Source organism: Arachis ipaensis, chromosome B3 (assembly GCF_059453495.1).
Source record: "Arachis ipaensis isolate K30076 ecotype BB chromosome B3, ASM5945349v1, whole genome shotgun sequence".
NCBI lineage: Eukaryota > Viridiplantae > Streptophyta > Magnoliopsida > Fabales > Fabaceae > Arachis > Arachis ipaensis.
Window position 1 is genome coordinate 48,205,964 of NC_142438.1, and position 19,449 is coordinate 48,225,412.

The window sequence follows — 19,449 nt, forward strand, 5'->3', positions numbered from 1 at the left end:
TTTCTCTTGAATTTTGTTAGAAAGCTTCTCGATCTAATTCCATTGGGTAGTTGTCTTGGGAAAGAAACTACCCATAATTGGAATCCTTCGGAACCTTGGGAAAGGAATGGAGGATTCATGCTAGAGAAGCTTTCTCACAGTGAATTGGATTGGGGTTTGGATGGATATTGTGACATGTAATCCTACCAAATTGTGGTTCATGAAACTGTGTGGTATAATCAGTGATCGAGCATCATCTCTTCTTATGAACATTTAAACCAAGGGATTGGGAATTTGTTCATTTTTAGAGAGAATTGGTGAGCCAAGGGATTGGGATCCAATCATATAAGATTGCCAAGCAAAATTCAATGAACGCATTGCTTGAGGAAGAGATAAACATGTTTTGATTCGGAGATCTCAATATCTCCTATAACCCAATGAATCCCCCAATTCTGATTACATCTTCTCTTTACATTCTGCAACTCAATTCATGCAATCACCCCCATTCCCTTTTAATTTCAGCAATTTAGTTTCTGCTCTTTAATTCATGCAATTTAAGATTCCGCCATTTCAATTTCTTGTCATTTACTTTTCCCGCCAATTTTACATTCCGCAATTCTCATCTCAATCTTGATTCCGCTCAACTAGAACACACTTCTAATCCGAATTGCTCACTCAACCAATCCTTGTGGGATTCGACCTCACTCTATTGTGAGTTTTTACTTGACGATAACCGGTGCACTTGCCGGAAGGAATTTTGCCGATCGTGCAATTTCCTAAATCGTAGCATAACTAGTTTATGCGCATCAAGTTTATGGCGCCGTTGCCGGGGATTGGTTTTCGATTGACAATTCTCCAATTGGAAGCTAACTAGATTGAGCAATTTCTCTTGCTTTGTTAATTCTGTTCAAATTACTTGTTGAATTTTAATTTTTGCACTCGGTTACATGCTTTCTTTCTTTATGCCTTTAAATTCAAGCAACTAACTCACTGACTCACTAACTGTTTGAATTAATTCCTCAATTGCTCTAACCATACTCTTCCATTAACCAAGAGTATTTCACTTGTTTGTGCCTGTGCTGTGTTCTTGTATGACAGGTAGGAGAGGAGAGACATCAACTCCTCCATATACCGAACCAGAGAGGACCCTTCATAGACTGAGAAGGGAAGCAAGAGGGAAGAGAGTAGTGGGAGAAGAGGAATCTGAAGGAGAATCTGAGGACAATTTTGAGGAAGCTTTAGATCTCAACATGGATAGAGAAGTTCACAACCATGAGAGAGCTGATGGAAACAATGCCATTCCTGAGAGGAGGGTTCTTAGTTCATACATAAACCCAACCTCTGGGAATTGTGGTAGCAGCATCCAGAAACCACCCATTCAGGCCAACAACTTTGAACTCAAACCACAGCTAATATCACTTGTGGAGAATCATTGTTCATTTGGTGGAAGTGCTAATGAAGATCCCAACCAACATCTCACAAAATTCCTGAGAATTTGTGACACTGTGAAGTCCAATGGAGTCCAGGAAGATGCCTATAAACTGCTTTTGTTCCCATTTTCACTTAGGGACAAAGCAGCTAAGTGGCTGGAATCATTCCCAAGGGGGAGTCTAACAACATGGGATGAGGTGGAAAGCAAGTTTCTGGCACGTTTCTACCCCCCACAAAAGGTCAATAGGCTTCGATCTGAGGTTCAAACTTTTAGACAACAAGATGGTGAAACTCTCTACGAGGCATGGGAGAGATTCAAGGACTTGACAAGGAAATGCCCACCAGACATGTTCCATGATTGGGTGCAATTGCATATCTTCTATGATGGACTCTCTTATGAATCAAGGAAGGCTGTAGACCATTCATCAGAAGGTTCATTGAACAGGAAAAAGACTGTGGAAGAGGCCATTGAAGTGATTGAGACAGTGGCTGAGAATGAGTACTACTATGCATCAGAAAGGCACAACACTAAGGGAGTCATGGAGCTGAACCATGTTGATACAATTCTAGCCCAAAACAAGGTGTTTGCCAAGCAACTAGCAGAGCTTACCAGGCAATTAGAAACAAAGCAAGTGGCTGCAATACACACACAAGATCAAGAGGAAGTAAGCATTGAAGGAGGTGATTGGGAAGAGGCCAACTATGTGGGAAACCAACAAAGGCAATCATATGATCCACATTCCAACACTTACAACCCAGGCTGGAGAAACCACCCAAACTTTGGGTGGGGGAACCAACAAACCCAACCACAAAACCACAAACCTTACAACCACAACCAACATAACAATTCCACATACCAAAATTCCAACCAAAGATCATACCAAGCCACACAAAACACTTACCCCCAATCATCATATCATGGCCAAAATAATCAACCTACCCAACTTAATCCCAACCAACAATTTCAAGATCAATTAAACCGGATAGAAGGAATGATGGCAACCATGAGTCAAGACATAATCGAATTGAAAAGCTTCAGAGATGATGTGAGAGCTACCTTAAGAAACCATGGTGAAAAACTCAAGAGGATGGAGTCTCAAGTAGGAGAGCTATCTCAACAGGCCGTCAAATCAACTGCAGTGTTCCCTAGTGACACAGAAAAGAATCCTAAAGGGGAACAAAAGAGAGTGAGATGGGAAGAATGCAAGGCCATCACTATATTGAAGGAAGTTTCAGAAGAAGAAGGAATCAGGCCCTCAGAGCAGGAGCCAGAAATCTTGAAGGAAGGAGTGGAAGAAGTTAAGCAGGAAAGTGGAACTGAGCAAGCCAAGGAACTGCAAAAAGGCATGCTGGAAATATACCAACCAAAAGCACCATTTCCTCAGAGGTTAGGAGGAGGTGAAAAAGGGAAAACCTATTCAAGGTTTTTAGAGACATTTAACCCTCTCCATGTCAATATTCCCTTTCTTGAGATTCTCCATCAAATGCCTACACACATCAAGTATTTAAAGGAATTGTTAAGCAAGAAAAGAGTTTTGAAGGGAGGACAAACGGTAACAATGAACAAAGAATGCAGTGCTCTCATCAAGAAGGACACACTCTCTAAGAAAACGGACCCAGGAAGTTTTCATATCCCTTGCATCATAGGGGAAACAAAAATTGACAGAGGATTCTGTGATCTAGGAGCTAGCATAAATGTGATGCCTCTAACTCTTATGAAGAGGCTACAACTGAATGAGGTGAGATCCACTGATGTAATCATACAACTGGCTGACAAAACTCAGAAGCAAGCTGAAGGGGTAGTTGAAAATGTGCTGGTGAAAGTGGGGGATTATTACTTCCCCACAGACTTTGTCATTGTGGACATGGAGGAAAGCTACTTACACCCTATCATTCTGGGCAGACTATTTCTAGCCACTACTAGAGCGCTCATAGATGTAGAACAAGGAGAGCTAATTCTGAGAATACATGATGAACAGCTCATTTTCAAAGTTTTCAAACCTGCATCTGAGCCTGAACCAGAACCTGAAAAGCCTAAGGATGATAGTAGCCATCTGTGTTTGGAGGAAAGTAATCCAGCAGCTGAAACTCTAAAACAGTCCTTGGAAGGCAAACAAGAGTTGCAAGAGTTAAAGCCACAAGAATCAGTGGAAACAGATCAGAAGGATCCTCCTGACATAAGGGTCAATGAAGAAATCCTCAAGAGAAAGGGAAGAGTGATAGGGAGATTGCCAAGAGGGTGGAGAAACAAGAAAATTCCCACTGAAGGTTTCTCTCCGGGAGATAGCGTGATATCAAGTCATTATCTGCCAATCCCACCTGGCCTCAAAACCATTCCTTCCCAGCTCCCTCAAGTGTTCACAATCAGGAAAGTTCTTTCTATGGAACATTTAGAGGTCATGAATGAATCAAGTGGGGACGTTTTCATAGTGAGAGGAGAAGACGTCAAGCACTACAATCCACCCTAACAAGGGACAACCGTCAAGCTAGTGACGTGAAAGAAGCGCTTCATGGGAGGCAACCCATGTTTTAATACCCTTACTTTTTTTGTTTTGTTGTGCATCTAATAAAGCATGGTTTCTTATGCATGAACTTGAATCCTCAGGACAACTGCTGAAAAAGTGCACTAAACATTGCATGTAAAATGCAATTTGCCTCTAAGTTTGGTGTGCCTGAAGGCACCCCAAAATTTTATTCAAAATGCATTCAATTTTTAGTGCACAACCAAAAATTAAGTTTGGTGTTCCTCTTTGAACACGGTTCATGAAAAGCACAAAGTTCCTCTGGATTTCGAAATTCATGACAAGTACACCATTCGCATGTTTTAATGCTTTGGTTTCAATTACTTAGGGTAGTAAATTTGTTTAGAATCAAAGAGCCAAGGTGACTATGATTTATTAGAATTAAGCACATTCATTAAGGACAACCAATATGGATTTCATGTCATCAGGAGACTTGACCAAACACTAAGTTTGGTGTCCAAATAATAAGTGTGCATACATGTAGAAGTCACGGCTATAAGCTCATAAAGACAATCATTGATTTACATGTGCAAGTACTATTCATAATTCACATGGACCGAAAAATGATAGCAAACTTGTTTGTTTGTGCAGGTACAAAGGAAAAGACAAAAATGGAGGAAAAAGACAAAGGGAGGTACGATGCTTGGTCAAAAAGAAAATTCACAAGTCTTTGAAACTTACACATGGGAAAAGGAAGTTCTGCAAGAAAAGATAGCTACATGTACAACCTAATGCACCCAGAATACTTCCAAGAAAATGAAAAGCAATTCGTCCTTCTCCCTAATTCATATATTTACCATCAAGCCACCCTTCACAAATCACCCTAGCCGTCCATTTTGCACTTACGGGCACTATAAAGAACCACTTGGGGAACAAGTTCAACACCACCAAATCTCCTTCATGCACATTTCCTTCATCATAGCATAAACTATCTCTTGCCGAAAACAACCTCCCCACACTTCCAACAACACTTCTTGCTTCACCTTGTCAACTTTAGCTTGTCACTTACCAAAACTAAAGAACCAATGGCAGCTTCATCTAGCCACAAAAGGAGAAAAGACAAGCAGCCAATGGAGGAAAACAGGGAATTCGATGCATGGAGATACAGATCAGTTTTCCATGAGATTCAAGCCGAATGGATGAGACCTAAAACGGTACTAGCTGAGGTTCCCTTTGACCTTGAAAAGGATGAGTTCCCAGGTGTTTGGGAAAAGATCAAAAAGAGGAAGTGGGAGCTCCTGACTAAGCCAATCACTAAAATCAACATCAACTTGGTGAAAGAGTTTTATGCAAATGCAGTAAGAGAGGATCCAACCAAGAAACCCACATACAAAAGCTATGTGAGAGGGGTGGAAGTTGACTTCAGTCCCAAAGCAATCATGAAAACCCTTGGCCTGAAAAACATACATTTCAGCCAAGCAAGTTATGAAGAAAGGATGATAGGAGAACCTGACTATGCAACTATTGCTGAAGACCTTTGTGCCATCAGAGCTGAATGGGTGAGAAAAACAAGAGGGGCTCCAAGAGTCTTGAGAAGGGGAGACCTAACACCTGAAGCTAAAGGGTGGTATGCAATAGTTAGGAGATCCATCCTACCCACTGCAAACTCTTCAGAAATAGTCCCTAAAAGAGCCATCTTGCTACATTGCATTATGGTGGGAGGGGAGATCAAAGTTTATAAACTCATTGCTGAACAGATACAAGAGTTTAGTGAGAAAAGTGACCCTGAATCCTGGCTCCACTTCCCTAGCACTATCATTAGACTATGCATCGATGCCCAAGTACCACTTGAGGATGAAAGGCCTAATTGGCTATATCCTGGAATGGCCATAACTGCGTACAGAATGACTCTTGGCCCAACTCCTCCAAGACATACAAGAAGAAGAAATGAAGAAGGGCAACAAGTGGAAGCCGAGCAAGAAGCCAAACAAGAAAGACAGGAAGGAGAAGACAGAGAAGAAGAGCAAGAAGAGCAAGCATTTTCAGAAAGAAGACAACGAATTCCCAGAGACCCCATGGATATGAGCAGAATGCAGGAAATCATGGAAGGAATGTCTCAACAATACATGAGGTCTCAGGAGAGACAAGAGGACTTTCACCTAAAAATGATGGATATGCAAAGGAACTTTGAATCAAGATTCTTCGATCTGCAAAGGGAACAGAATTTACACTTACAGGAATCCTTCAGCCACATATGCCAACACCAAGATGCCAATGTCTTGGCAATCAAGGAAGCCACCATTTTACAGAATGCAAGATACTCAGTCCAAGCTGATTACAACATCAGTTCGCAAATCAAGCTTAACTACATAGGGGAACATCTACACAAGATGGACCCAGCATTCCCAGCTTTTGATGAGTATTTCAAAGGGAGGAAAGAAGGAGAAATAAACAAGGCAATGATCCTTGAAAAAGGAGTGGAAGAAACGATGAAAAAGGCTGGATTCTGGAAAAAGCTCCTAAGAAAAGACAAAGGAAGCACAAGTGGTCAAAAAGAGGCAGGAAGCAAGAAGAAGCAGGATCCCAAGAATTAAGAAGAACCAAGCAATAAATAAGAGGTGGTCTCGTTCCTTAATAATCAAATGATCATTGGTGGATTGTCTTTATGAGCTTTCTTTCATCATAAGTCATTTAAGTGTTATGTGGAGTTTTTTTTTTTTTTTTTTTTTTTTTTTTTTTTAGTATGAGTGTCTGTTTATTGCTTTGAATAAAGTGAATGCCTAGATGTTTGGATATAACTTCACCTTCTTAAACGAGTGCGTGCCATGCTTGTTCTGTTTCCAAAAATAAAAGAAAAGTTTGAACAAAAGTAACTTGGCTAAATTAGTGACAAATCAAGTAGAATTAAGTGGTGGTATGCATGCTTGATTGTTTAGTCAGATCACTGGAATTAGAGTGTAGAATTATCATTCTTTGTGTAGAAATTGAAAACTGTCTATGGATCTTGATGAATAAATGTCTTTGGCCATGAAAAAGAAAGAAAAAGAAGAAGAAAAAGCCACTGAAAAAGGGCAACCAAAAAGCAAAAAAATTGAGAAAATAAGCTAGGTACCAATGGTTTGAACTTTTGAGACAAATGCCTATGGTGTTTATGTATTAAGGATATGCTTGGATGAATAGGTTCTGAGGAGTGTTTCAACACTTGGTAACTTGGGTTAACTAACCCGGGATTATCAACCAAAAGTCCATTATCAAGAGCAACCTAAATACAAAACATTTAGTCACACAAAGAGGTGTTGGGCACCAATGTCTCAAGAAGAAATGTGAACTAAAGTGCCTAAAGTGGATATGTGTAGTGCACTGATAAGAAAAAGAAAATGCCAAAGGCTTGTGCAACACATGACACTAAGCAAACAAGGAGCAAAAGAAGCTCTAAGAAAAAGAAAAGAAAAACAAAGAAGAGAAAAGTGACAAGGACATAAGAATAACAAGAGGCCATAGCAGTGTTTGATAGATGCAATGAAAAAGTGATAATCTTACCTGATAAGTATGAAAAAGTGATGCTGCAACTTTCTGCATAAAACCCTTCTGATGAACTTCAAATGCTTGCTAATATAGCCAATGTAATTGCTTTCTGTTTCATACTTTCTTCTCAAATAACTCAGGACTTGCTTAGGGACAAGCAAGTATTAAGTTTGGTGTTGTGATGCCAAGGCATCTTAGGCTAGTTTCACTAGTATTTTTCTGTTAGTTTTAGTGGTTTTATGCACTTTCTTGAGCTTAAAGTAACCAAGAATGGTTAAAAGAATAACAAAGCAATGAACCATCCAAACAATATGATTTTGATGCAATATCCATGAGTTTTAGTTATATTACTTGAATGCTATGAATGGAAGATTTCTCATGAAATTTTGCAAGACTTTGATGCAATTGTTTGGATGATTTCAGGGAAGAAGAGGCTAGGCAAGGAAGCAACAAAATCAATAAAGGAAGCTTGAATATCACATGTGGAGTTTAAGTTCCAGTTTAAGCCTAAACTGGAGCTTAAACACCAGAATCATGAAGGCTAAGAAATGCTGGAATTGAAGTTTAACCTCCAGTTTGACCTCAAACTGGAGGTTAAACGCCAGAATGAAAAGTCTCACCAAAGAAGCATTCCACGTTTAACCTCCAGTTTGACCTCAAACTGGAGGTTAAACGCCAGAATGATAATGCCACTCAGGAAGGAGTTCCACGTTTAACCTCCAGTTTGACCTCAAACTGGAGGTTAAACGCCAGAATGGGAAAAGCACCAGGGAGCCATTTCCACGTTTAAGCTCCAGTTTGACCTCAAACTAGAGCTTAAACGTGTTCGACCAAGTTTTCTCCTCCAGGGTTGCTCTCTCCATTTCCACGTTTAAGCTCCAGTTTGACCTCAAACTGGAGTTTAAACGTGTTCGACACCTCCAGGGCTACCTTTCTAAGCTTCCACGTTTAACCTCCAGTTTAACCTTAAACTGGAGGTTAAACGTGTTCGACCTCCAGGATGCCTCCTTCCATTTCCACGTTTAACCTCCAGTTTGACCTTAAACTGGAGGTTAAACGTGTTCGACCTCCAGGGCTGCCCTTCCTATATCCACGTTTAAGCTTCAGTTTGACCTCAAACTGGAGCTTAAACGTGTTCGACTACATGACTCTCCAGGGCTGCCTTCTTCCATTTCCACGTTTAAGCTTCAGTTTAACCTTAAACTAAAGCTTAAACGTGCTTCTACAAAAGGCCTCACTGGAAGTGTCTGGCGTTTAAGCTGCAGTTTAAGCTTAAACTGCAACTTAAACGCCACTCTTGGAAAAGGTTTCTGGACCAAAGATATTGTGGTTTAAGTTAGTATTTGAGCACAAACATTAACTTAAACTTATTCTGGTATGAAACCCAATTGAATATCATGGTTTATGGGATTGGGCCTGAAGGATTGATGAGTCTGAAATTTCAATTTATTGAGTCATGTGCCATTATTTGATTATCACTAAGTTGGCTCAATGAATGTTACAGAATTTGGACCAGCAGCCTCATCAAGATTATGGATCATAAACCCAAGGCAAAAGGAAAGCAGGGAGAGGCCTCAAAGCCCAAGAAACACAACAGAAGCTCAATATAGAAAGTGTATAAATAGGATAGAATTTAAGTTAGAGAGGACTTTTACCTTCACTTTTAGCTAGTTTTCATATCTTTGTAATTGAATTCAGAGCTATGACTCACTAAACCCCCTTTCATTGGGTTAGGGAGCTCTATTGTAATTCAATGAATCAATAATAGTTTATCTTCTTCTTCAATCTTTTCTCTTGAATTTTGTTAGAAAGCTTCTCGATCTAATTCCATTGGGTAGTTGTCTTGGGAAAGAAACTACCCATAATTGGAATCCTTCGGAACCTTGGGAAAGGAATGGAGGATTCATGCTAGAGAAGCTTTCTCACAGTGAATTGGATTGGGGTTTGGATGGATATTGTGACATGTAATCCTACCAAATTGTGGTTCATGAAACTGTGTGGTATAATCAGTGATCGAGCATCATCTCTTCTTATGAACATTTAAACCAAGGGATTGGGAATTTGTTCATTTTTAGAGAGAATTGGTGAGCCAAGGGATTGGGATCCAATCATATAAGATTGCCAAGCAAAATTCAATGAACGCATTGCTTGAGGAAGAGATAAACATGTTTTGATTCGGAGATCTCAATATCTCCTATAACCCAATGAATCCCCCAATTCTGATTACATCTTCTCTTTACATTCTGCAACTCAATTCATGCAATCACCCCCATTCCCTTTTAATTTCAGCAATTTAGTTTCTGCTCTTTAATTCATGCAATTTAAGATTCCGCCATTTTAATTTCTTGTCATTTACTTTTCCCGCCAATTTTACATTCCGCAATTCTCATCTCAATCTTGATTCCGCTCAACTAGAACACACTTCTAATCCGAATTGCTCACTCAACCAATCCTTGTGGGATTCGACCTCACTCTATTGTGAGTTTTTACTTGACGATAACCGGTGCACATGCCGGAAGGAATTTTGCCGATCGTGCAATTTCCTAAATCGTAGCATAACTAGTTTATGCGCATCAAGTTTATGGCGAGTCAGGAGGAACCAAGCCCACCAGAACACACCTCAGCTGAAGAGGTAGTAGAAATAGAAGATGTTGAAGAGGAAGAGGACATACATGACATAGCTGAAGAAGAAATAGCTCAACCACAGGAGGAAGCACCAAAAGGCGCAGACACCACAGAAGACACCACTCCTATTCCATTTCCACAAATTGCAAGGAAGCCCAGGAAGTAGCTGGAACCCGACCCCAAAATGGTAGAAATATTCAAAAAGGTTGAGGTAACTGTTCCTCTTTTTGATGTTATTCAGCAGGTAGCTAAATATGCAAAGTTTCTAAAAGACTTATGTATCCATAAAGAAAAAATTAATGAATTAGAAACTATTCCTTTAGGTAGTTCTATATCTGCTTTAATGGGAGGATTACCTGAAAAATGTAGTGATCCAGGTCCTTGTATAGTTAGCCTTTCGCTTAATACTAAAAATCTATAATTGAAGCATATGAGGCTGCATTAATCGGGGATACACGTGTACTATTGGTGGTATAGTAATTTATGATTGCATGTGTGATTTAGGAGCATGTGTCAGTATAATGCCTTTGTCTATATATGATATTTTGAGGCCCCCTCCCTTAAAAAGGTCGGCAGCTCATTTTGTGTTAGCAGATAAAAGCATTATTACAGTGGCTGGAGTTGCTGAAGATGTTTTGGTGAACATTAAAGGACTTACATTTCCCACTGATTTTTATATTTTGGAGATGCCCCAAAATGATTCAGGTAAGCCATCATCAATCCTACTTGGAAGACCATTCCTGAAGACATCAAAATTCAAATTGGATGCTTTTTCAGGAACATACTCCTTTGAAATAGATGGCCGCATAGTAATCTTCAATCTGAATGGAGTCATTGACAACCCCCCAGAAGATCGTTCTATCTTCCAGTGTGATGTCATAGATGAAAGTATAGCTGAAATTCACAAGGAAGAGTTAGAAGAGAGGCACACTGGACAAGGTCCAAGTGTGAGGACCCTTTTAACTGACAATGAGGGCACTTCGCCATTTTCACAAGCCCCAGAGAATCCAAAGCCTGCCCATGATCAAAAGTTAGAATTGAAACCCCTCCCTCCACATCTCAAATATGCTTATCTTGAAGATGAGCAGAGATTTCCAGTTATCATTGCAAGGGAACTTACTTCTCAACAAGAAGAGCAGTTACTTGATGTGCTGAGAAAGCATAAGAAGGCAATTGGGTGGAGCTTGGCAGACATAGTAGGCATCAACCCTCAAGTATGTGAGCACAGAATATTTTTAGAAGAGGGAGCAAGACCTGTCCGTCAACCCCAAAGAAGATTGAATCCCACCATCTTGGAAGTTGTCAAAAAGGAAGTGACCAGACTATTGGAAGCCGGTATCATATATCCCATTTCAGACAGTGAATGGGTAAGCCCAGTACAAGTGGTGCCCAAGAAGTCTGGAGTCACTACAGTGAAGAATGAGCATGGAGAGCTCATAGCAACTAGAGTTCAGAATGCCTGGAGAGTCTGCATTGATTACAGGCGTCTCAACCAAGCTACCCGTAAGGATCACTACCCACTTCCATTCATTGATCAAATGCTGGATCGCCTGTCAGGTAAATCACATTATTGCTTTTTAGATGGTTACACAGGTTATTTCCAGATTCATATAGCTCCTGAGGATCAGGAAAATACTACTTTTACATGTCCTTTTGGGACTTATGCTTACAAGAGAATGCCCTTTGGCTTGTGCAATGCACCAGCTACTTTCCAAAGGTGCATGATGAGTCTTTTCTCCGATCTTATTGAGGACTGTATGGAAGTTTTTATGGATGATTTTAGCGTTTATGGTGATTCTTTTAGCCTTTGCTTAGATGGATTATCTAGAATATTAGATAGATGTGTTAATATAAACTTTGTATTAAACTTTGAAAAATGTCACTTTATGGTAAAACAAGGAATTGTATTAGGACATGTGGTATCTAATAATGGCATTTATGTAGACCCAGCAAAGGTGAATGTTATTTCTAGTTTACCTTACCCCTCTTCTATGAGGGAAGTTCGTTCGTTCCTTGGCCATGCAAGTTTTTACAGGAGATTTATTAAGGACTTTAGTAAGGTCGCACTTCCCTTATCCAGATTACTGCAGAAGGATATTGAGTTCGAGTTCAGTGAGGATTGCGAACAGGCGTTTAATAAGCTGAAGACTGCTCTGACTCAAGCTCCAATTGTGAGAGGACTGGACTGGAGCTAGCCATTTGAAATCATGTGTGATGCTTCCAACCATGTAGTAGGAGCAGCGCTGGCTCAGCGTGAAGGTAAGAATCCTTTCGTTATTGCTTATGCGTCTAAGACTTTAGACACTGCCCAGTCCAACTATACTACTACTGAGAAAGAGCTTCTTGCTATTGTTTTTGCTCTGGATAAATTCCGAGCTTATCTACTTGGTACTAGAGTAGTAGTGTATTCAGACCATGCAGCTTTAAAGTATCTATTAGCTAAAAAGGAGTCCAAACCAAGACTTATTGGTGCACGAAATTGTGATGTCCAGGCTCAAACAATCCCTGGTAATGGCTCCAAAAACTTGGTGCTTTGATCTTAATTCATAATTGTCACAACTTCGATACAACTAACCAGCAAGTGCACTGGGTCGTCCAAGTAATACCTTACGTGAGTAAGGGTCGAATCCCACGGAGATTGTTGGTCTGAAGCAAGCTATGGTCACCTTGTAAATCTCAGTCAGGCGGATATAAAATAATCATGGAGTTTTCGAATAATAAATAATAGAATAGGGATAGAGATACTTATGTAATTCATTGGTGAGAATTTCAGATAAGCGAATGGAGATGCTTTTCGTTCCTCTGAACCTCTGCTTTCCTGCTATCTTCATCCAATCAGTCTTACTCCTTTCCATGGCTGGCTGTATGCAAGGGCATCACCGTTGAGTGGCTACATCCCCTCCTCTCAGTGAATAATATGCTCACGCACCCTGTCACGGCACGACTATTCATCTGTCGGTTCTCGATCATGCTGGAATAGGATTCACCCTCCTTTTGCGTCTGTCACTAACGCCCAGCACTCGCGAGTTTGAAGCTCGTCACAGTCATTCAATCATTGAATCCTACTCAGAATACCACAGACAAGGTTTAGACCTTCCGGATTCTCTTGAATGCCGCCATCATTCTAGCTTACGCCACGAAGATTCTGATTAGGAGATCTAAGAGATACTCATTCTAGCTTAATTCATGTAGAACAGAAGTGTTTGTCAGGCACGCGTTCATAGGGGAGAATGGTGATGAGCGTCACACATAATCATCACCTTCATCACGTTCTTGGATACGAATGGATATCTTAGAAGCGAAATAAGATGAATTGAATAGAAAACAGTAGTACTTGCATTAATCTTTGAGGAACAGCAGAGCTCCACACCTTAATCTATGGGGTGTAGAAACTCTACCGTTGAAAAATACATAAGTGAAGGTCCAGGCATGGCCGAGATGGCCAGCCCCCTAAACGAGATCACAGGATCAAAAAATACAATCCAGGATGCCTAATACAATAGTAAGAGGTCCTATTTATAATAAACTAGCTACTAGGGTTTACATGAGTAAGTATTTTGATGTATAAATCCACTTCTGGGGCCCACTTGGTGTGTGTTTGGGCTGAGCTTAAGTGTTGCACGTGTAGAGGCCAATTGTGGAGTTGAACGCCAGTTTTTGTGCCAGTTTGGGCGTTCAACTCTGGTTTTGGATCCTTTTCTGGCGCTGGACGCCAGATTTGGGCAGAAGGCTGGCGTTGAACGCCAGTTTACGTCGTCAATTCTTGGCCAAAGTATGGACTATTATATATTGCTGGAAATCCCTGGATGTCTACTTTCCAACGCAATTGGAAGCGCGCCATTTCGAGTTCTGTAGCTCCAGAAAATCCACTTTGAGTGCAGGGAGGTCAGAATCCAACAGCATCAGCAGTCCTTTTTCAACCTCTGAATCTGATTTCTGCTCAAGTCCCTCAATTTCAGCCAGAAAATACCTAAAATCACAGAAAAACACACAAACTCATAGTAAAGTCCAGAAATGTGAATTTAACATAAAAACTAATAAAAACATCCCTAAAAGTAACTAGATCCTACTAAAAACATACTAAAAACAATGTCAAAAAGCGTATAAATTATCCGCTCATCACAACACCAAACTTAAATTGTTGCTTGTCCCCAAGCAACTGAAAATCAAAATAGGATAAAAAGAATAGAATATACTATAAATTCCAAACTATCAATGAAACAGAGCTTCAATCATATGAGCGGGACTTATAGCTTTTTGCCTCTTGAATAGTTTTGGCATCTCACTTTATCCATTGAGGTTCAGAATGATTGGCATCTATAGGAACTTCAGATTTCGAATAGTGTTATTGACTCTCCTAGTTCAGTATGATGATTCTTGAACACAGCTTCTTTATGAGTCTTGGCCGTGGCCCTAAGCACTTTGTTTTCCAGTTATTACCACCGGATACATAAATGCCACAGACACATAATTGGGTGAACCTTTTCAGATTGTGACTCAGCTTTGCTAAAGTCCCCAATTAGAGGTGTCCAGGGTTCTTAAGCACACTCTTTGTTTTTGCTTTGGACCTTGACTTTAACCGCTCAGTCTCAAGTTTTCACTTGACACCTACACGCCACAAGCACATGGTTAGGGACAGCTTGGTTTAGCCGCTTAGACCAGGATTTTATTCCTTTAGGCCCTCCTATCCACTGATGCTCAAAGCCTTGGGATCCTTTTTATTTGCCCTTGCCTTTTGGTTTTAAGGGTTATTGGCTTTTTCTGCTTGCTTTTTCTTTTTCTTTCTAAATTTTTTTTCGCCTATATTTTATTTTATTTTATTTTTTTTTCTGCAAGCTTTGTTCTTTGCTGCTTTTTCTTGCTTCAAGAATCATTTTTATGATTTTTCAGATTATCAAATAACATGTCTCCTAGTCATCATTCTTTCAAGAGCCAACATATTTAACATTCTTAAACAACAACTTCAAAAGACATATGCACTGTTCAAGCATACATTCAGAAAGCAAGAAGCATTGTCACCACATCAATATAATTAAACTAAGTTCAAGGATAAATTCAAAACTCATGTACTTCTTGTTCTTTTGAATTAAAACATTTTTCATTTAAGAGAGGTGATGGATTCATAGGATATTTATATCTTTAAGACAAAGTTACTAACTACTAATGATCATGTAATGAAGACACAAACATAGATAAGCACATAACATAGAAAATGAAAAACAGAAGAAAGAAGAACAAGGAATGAATCCACCTTAGTGATGGTGGCGTTTCCTTCTTGAGGAACCAATGATGTCCTTGAGCTCTTCTATGTCTCTTCCTTGTCTTTGTTGCTCCTCCCTCATTGCTTTTTGATCTTCTCTTATTTCATGAAGCATGATGGAGTGCTCTTGATGTTCCACCCTTAGTTGTCCCATATTGGAACTCAATTCTTCTAGGGAGGTGTTGATGTGCTCCCAATAGTTTTGTGGAGGAAAGTGCATTTGAGGCATTTACGGAATCTCATGGAGATGAGCTTCTTGCGCCTCTTGAGCTCCATGACTGGGCTCTCTTGCTTGCTCCATCTTTTTCTTAGTGATGGGCTTTTCCTCTTTAATGAGGATATCTCCCTCTATGTCAATCCCAGCTGAATTGCATAGGTGGCAAATGAGGTGAGGAAAGGCTAAGCTTGCCATGGTGGAGGACTTGTCAGCCACCTTGTAGAGTTCTTGATGTATAATCTCATGAACTTCCACCTCTTCTCCAATCATGATGCTATGGATCATGATGGCCCGGTCTATAGTAACTTCAGACCGGTTGCTAGTGGGAATGATTGAGCATTGAATAAACTCCAACCATCCTCTAGCAATAGGCTTGAGGTCCAATCTTCTTAGTTGAACCGGCTTGCCTTTGGAGTCAATCTTCCATTGAGCTCCTTCTACACATATGTCCATAAGGACTTGGTCCAACCTTTGATCAAAGTTGACTCTCCTTGTGTAGGGGCGTGCGTTCTCTTCCATGTATGGCAAGTTGAACGCCAACCTCACATTTTCCGGACTAAAATCTAAGTATTTCCCCCGAACCATTGTAACATAGTTCTTTGGATCCGGGTTCTTACTTTGATCATGGTTCTTGGTGATCCATGCATTGGCATAGAACTCTTGAACCATTAAGATGCCGACTTGTTGGATGGGATTTGTTAGAACTTCCCAACCTCTTCTTTGAATTTCATGTCGGATCTCCGGATACTCATTTCTTTTGAGTTTAAAAGGGACCTCAGGGATCACCTTCTTCTTGGCCACAACATCATAGAAGTGGTCTTGATGGGCTTTGGAGATGAACCTTTCCATCTCCCATGACTCGGATGTGGAAGCTTTTATCTTCCCTTTCCCTCTTCTAGAGGATTCTCCGGTCTTAGGTGCCATCAATGGTAATGGAAAAACAAAAAAGCTATGCTTTTACCACACCAAACTTAGAATATTGCTCGCCCTCGAGCAATAAACAAAAGAATAGAAGAAGAAGAAGAAGAAATATGGAGAGGGAGAGGGAGATGTGTTTCGGCCAAGAAGGGTGTAGAGGGGGGTGTTGTGTGAATTTGATGAAGAATGGAGGGCTTTATATAGGGAAGGGAGGGGGGGTATTGGTTCGGCCATATGGGTGGGTTTGGGTGGGAAATTGGTTTTGAATTTTGAAGGTAGGTGGAGTTTATGAGGTAGGTTTATTGGGAAGAGTGGGTGGATGTGAGTGGTGAAGAGGTGATGGGGAAGAGAGTTTGAGGTGATTGGTGAAGGGTTTTTGGGTAAGAGTGTTTATGGGGTTGTGTGAAAGAGAGTGGTGAGAAGAAGTGAGTGGAGGTAGGTGGGGATCCTGTGGGGTCCACAGATCCTGAGTGGATCCTGTGGGGTCCACAGATCCTGAGGTGTTCAAGGATTTACGTCCCTGCACCCATTAGGCATGTAAAAATGCCTTTGTACCCAACTCTGGATGTTCAGCGCCAGGTTGGTGGCCATTTTGGGCGTTCAACGCCCATCTGTGTGCCATTTCTGGCGTTGAACGCCAGAACCATGCCTGTTCTGGCGTTCAGCGCCCAGAAGCTGCCCATTTTGGGCGTTCAGCGCCAGAACCATGCTCTGTTCTGGCGCTGAACGCCAGACAGATGCTCCTCCAGGGTGTGATTTTTCTTCTGCTGTTTTTTATTCCGTTTTCAATTTTTATATTTATTTTGTGACTCCACATGATCATGAACCTAAGAAAACATGAAAAATAATAATAATAGAGTTAGATAAACATTGGGTTGCCTCCCAACAAGCGCTTCTTTAATGTCAATAGCTTGACAGTGGGCTCTCATGGAGCCTCAAAGATGTGCAGAGCTTTGTTGAGACTCTCCAACACCAAACTTAGAGTTTGGATATGGGAGTTCAACACCAAACTTAGAGTTTGGTTGTGGCCTCCCAACACCAAACTTAGAGTTTGACTGTGGGGGCTCTGGTTGACTCTGCTTTGAGAGAAGCTTTTTCTGCTTCCTCTCCATGGTTGCAGAGGGAGATCCTTGAGTTTTAAACACAAGGGAGTCCTCATTCCATTGGAGGACTACTTCACCTCTGTCAACATCAATCACAGCTCTTGCTGTGGCCAGGAAAGGTCTTCCTAGGATGATGGATTCATCCTCTTCCTTTCCAGTATCCAGGACTATGAAATCAGCAGGGATGTAAAGGCCTTCAACCTTTACTAACACGTCCTCTACTTGTCCATAAGCCTGTGTTCTTGAGCTGTCTGCCATCTCTAATGAGATTTTAGCAGCTTGCACCCCATAGATTCCCAGTTTCTCTATTACAGAGAGGGGCATGAGGTTTATTCCTGAACCAAGGTCACACAGAGCCTTAAAGATCCTGGTGCCTATGGTACATGGTATTATGAACTTTCTAGGATCCTGTCTCTTCTGAGGTAATATCAGTTGATCCAGATCACTTAGTTCATTGATGAACAAGGGAGGTTCAACTTCCCAAGTATCAATGCCAAATAATTTGGCATTTAGCTTCATGATTGCACCAAGAAACTTGGCAGTTTGCTCTTCAGTAACATCCTCATTCTCTTCAAAAGAGGAATACTCATCAGAGCTCATGAAGGGCATAAGGAGGTTCAATGGGATCTCTATGGTCTCTAGATGGACCCCAGAGTCCTTTGGTTCCTCAGAGGGAAGCTCCTTATTGACCACTAGACGTCCCAGGAGGTCTTCCTCCTTGGGATTTGCGTCCTCTCCTTCCTTTGCAGGTTCGGCCATGGCGCTTATGTCAATGGCCTTGCACTCTCCTTTTGGGTTCTCTTCTGTATTGCTTGGGAGAGTACTAGGAGGGATATCAGTGATCCTTTTACTCAGCTGGCCCACTTGTGCTTCCAGATTTCTAATGGAAGACCTTGTTTCATTCATGAAACTTACAGTGGCCTTAGATAGATCAGAGACTAGATTTGCTAAATTAGAAGCATTTTGTTCAGAGTTCTCTGTCTGTTGCTGAGTTGATGATGGAAAAGGCTTGCTGTTGCTAAACCTGTTTCTTCCACCATTATTAAAGCCTTGTTGGGGCTTTTGATCCTTCCATGAGAAATTTGGATGATTTCTCCATGTTGAGTTATAGGTGTTTCCATAAGGTTCACCTAAGTAATTTACCTCTGCTATTGCAGGGTTCTCAGGATCATAAGCTTCTTCTTCAGAAGATGCCTCTTGAGTACTGTTGGATGCAGCTTGCATTCCATGCAGACTCTGAGAGATCATATTGACTTGCTGAGTCAATATTTTATTCCGAGCCAATATGGCATTCAGAGTATCAACTTCAAGAACTCCCTTCTTCATAGGCGTCCCATTATTCACAGGATTCCTTTCAGAAGTGTACATGAACTGGTTATTAGCAACCATGTCAATGAGTTCTTGAGCTTCTGCAGGCGTTTTCTTTAGGTGAATGGATCCACCTGCAGAAGTATCCAATGACATCTTTGATAACTCAGATAAACCATCATAGAATATATCCAGGATGGTCCATTCTGAAAGCATGTCAGAAGGACACTTTTTGGTCAACTGTTTGTATCTTTCCCAAGCTTCATAGAGGGATTCACCTTCTTTCTGTCTGAAGGTTTGAACATCCGCTCTAAGCTTGCTCAGCTTTTGAGGAGGAAAGTACTTGGCTAAGAAAGCCGTGACCAGCTTATCCCAAGAGTTCAGGCTGTCTTTGGGTTGAGAATCCAACCATAATCTAGCTCTGTCTCTTACAGCAAAAGGGAAAAGCATGAGCCTGTAGACTTCAGGATCTACTCCATTAGTCTTAACAGTATCACATATCTGCAAGAATTCAGTTAAGAACTGAAAAGGATCTTCAGATGGAAGTCCATGAAACTTGCAGTTCTGCTGCATCAGAGAAACTAGTTGAGGTTTCAGCTCAAAGTTGTTTGCTCCAATGGC

At 40.8% G+C, this 19,449-nt stretch overlaps 2 non-coding genes across 2 annotated transcripts; one reads left to right on the forward strand and one right to left on the reverse strand.

Moving 5' to 3' along the window:
* Positions 1-1,655: 1,655 nt before the first annotated feature.
* On the reverse strand, positions 1,656-1,759 carry LOC148570539 (small nucleolar RNA R71). The gene has a single exon (XR_015908980.1). It is a non-coding gene; the product is annotated as a small nucleolar RNA R71 (small nucleolar RNA).
* A 17,279-nt stretch (positions 1,760-19,038) lies between these two features.
* Positions 19,039-19,146, forward strand: LOC148570540 (small nucleolar RNA R71). Its single transcript, XR_015908635.1, has one exon. It is a non-coding gene; the product is annotated as a small nucleolar RNA R71 (small nucleolar RNA).
* Positions 19,147-19,449: the final 303 nt, after the last annotated feature.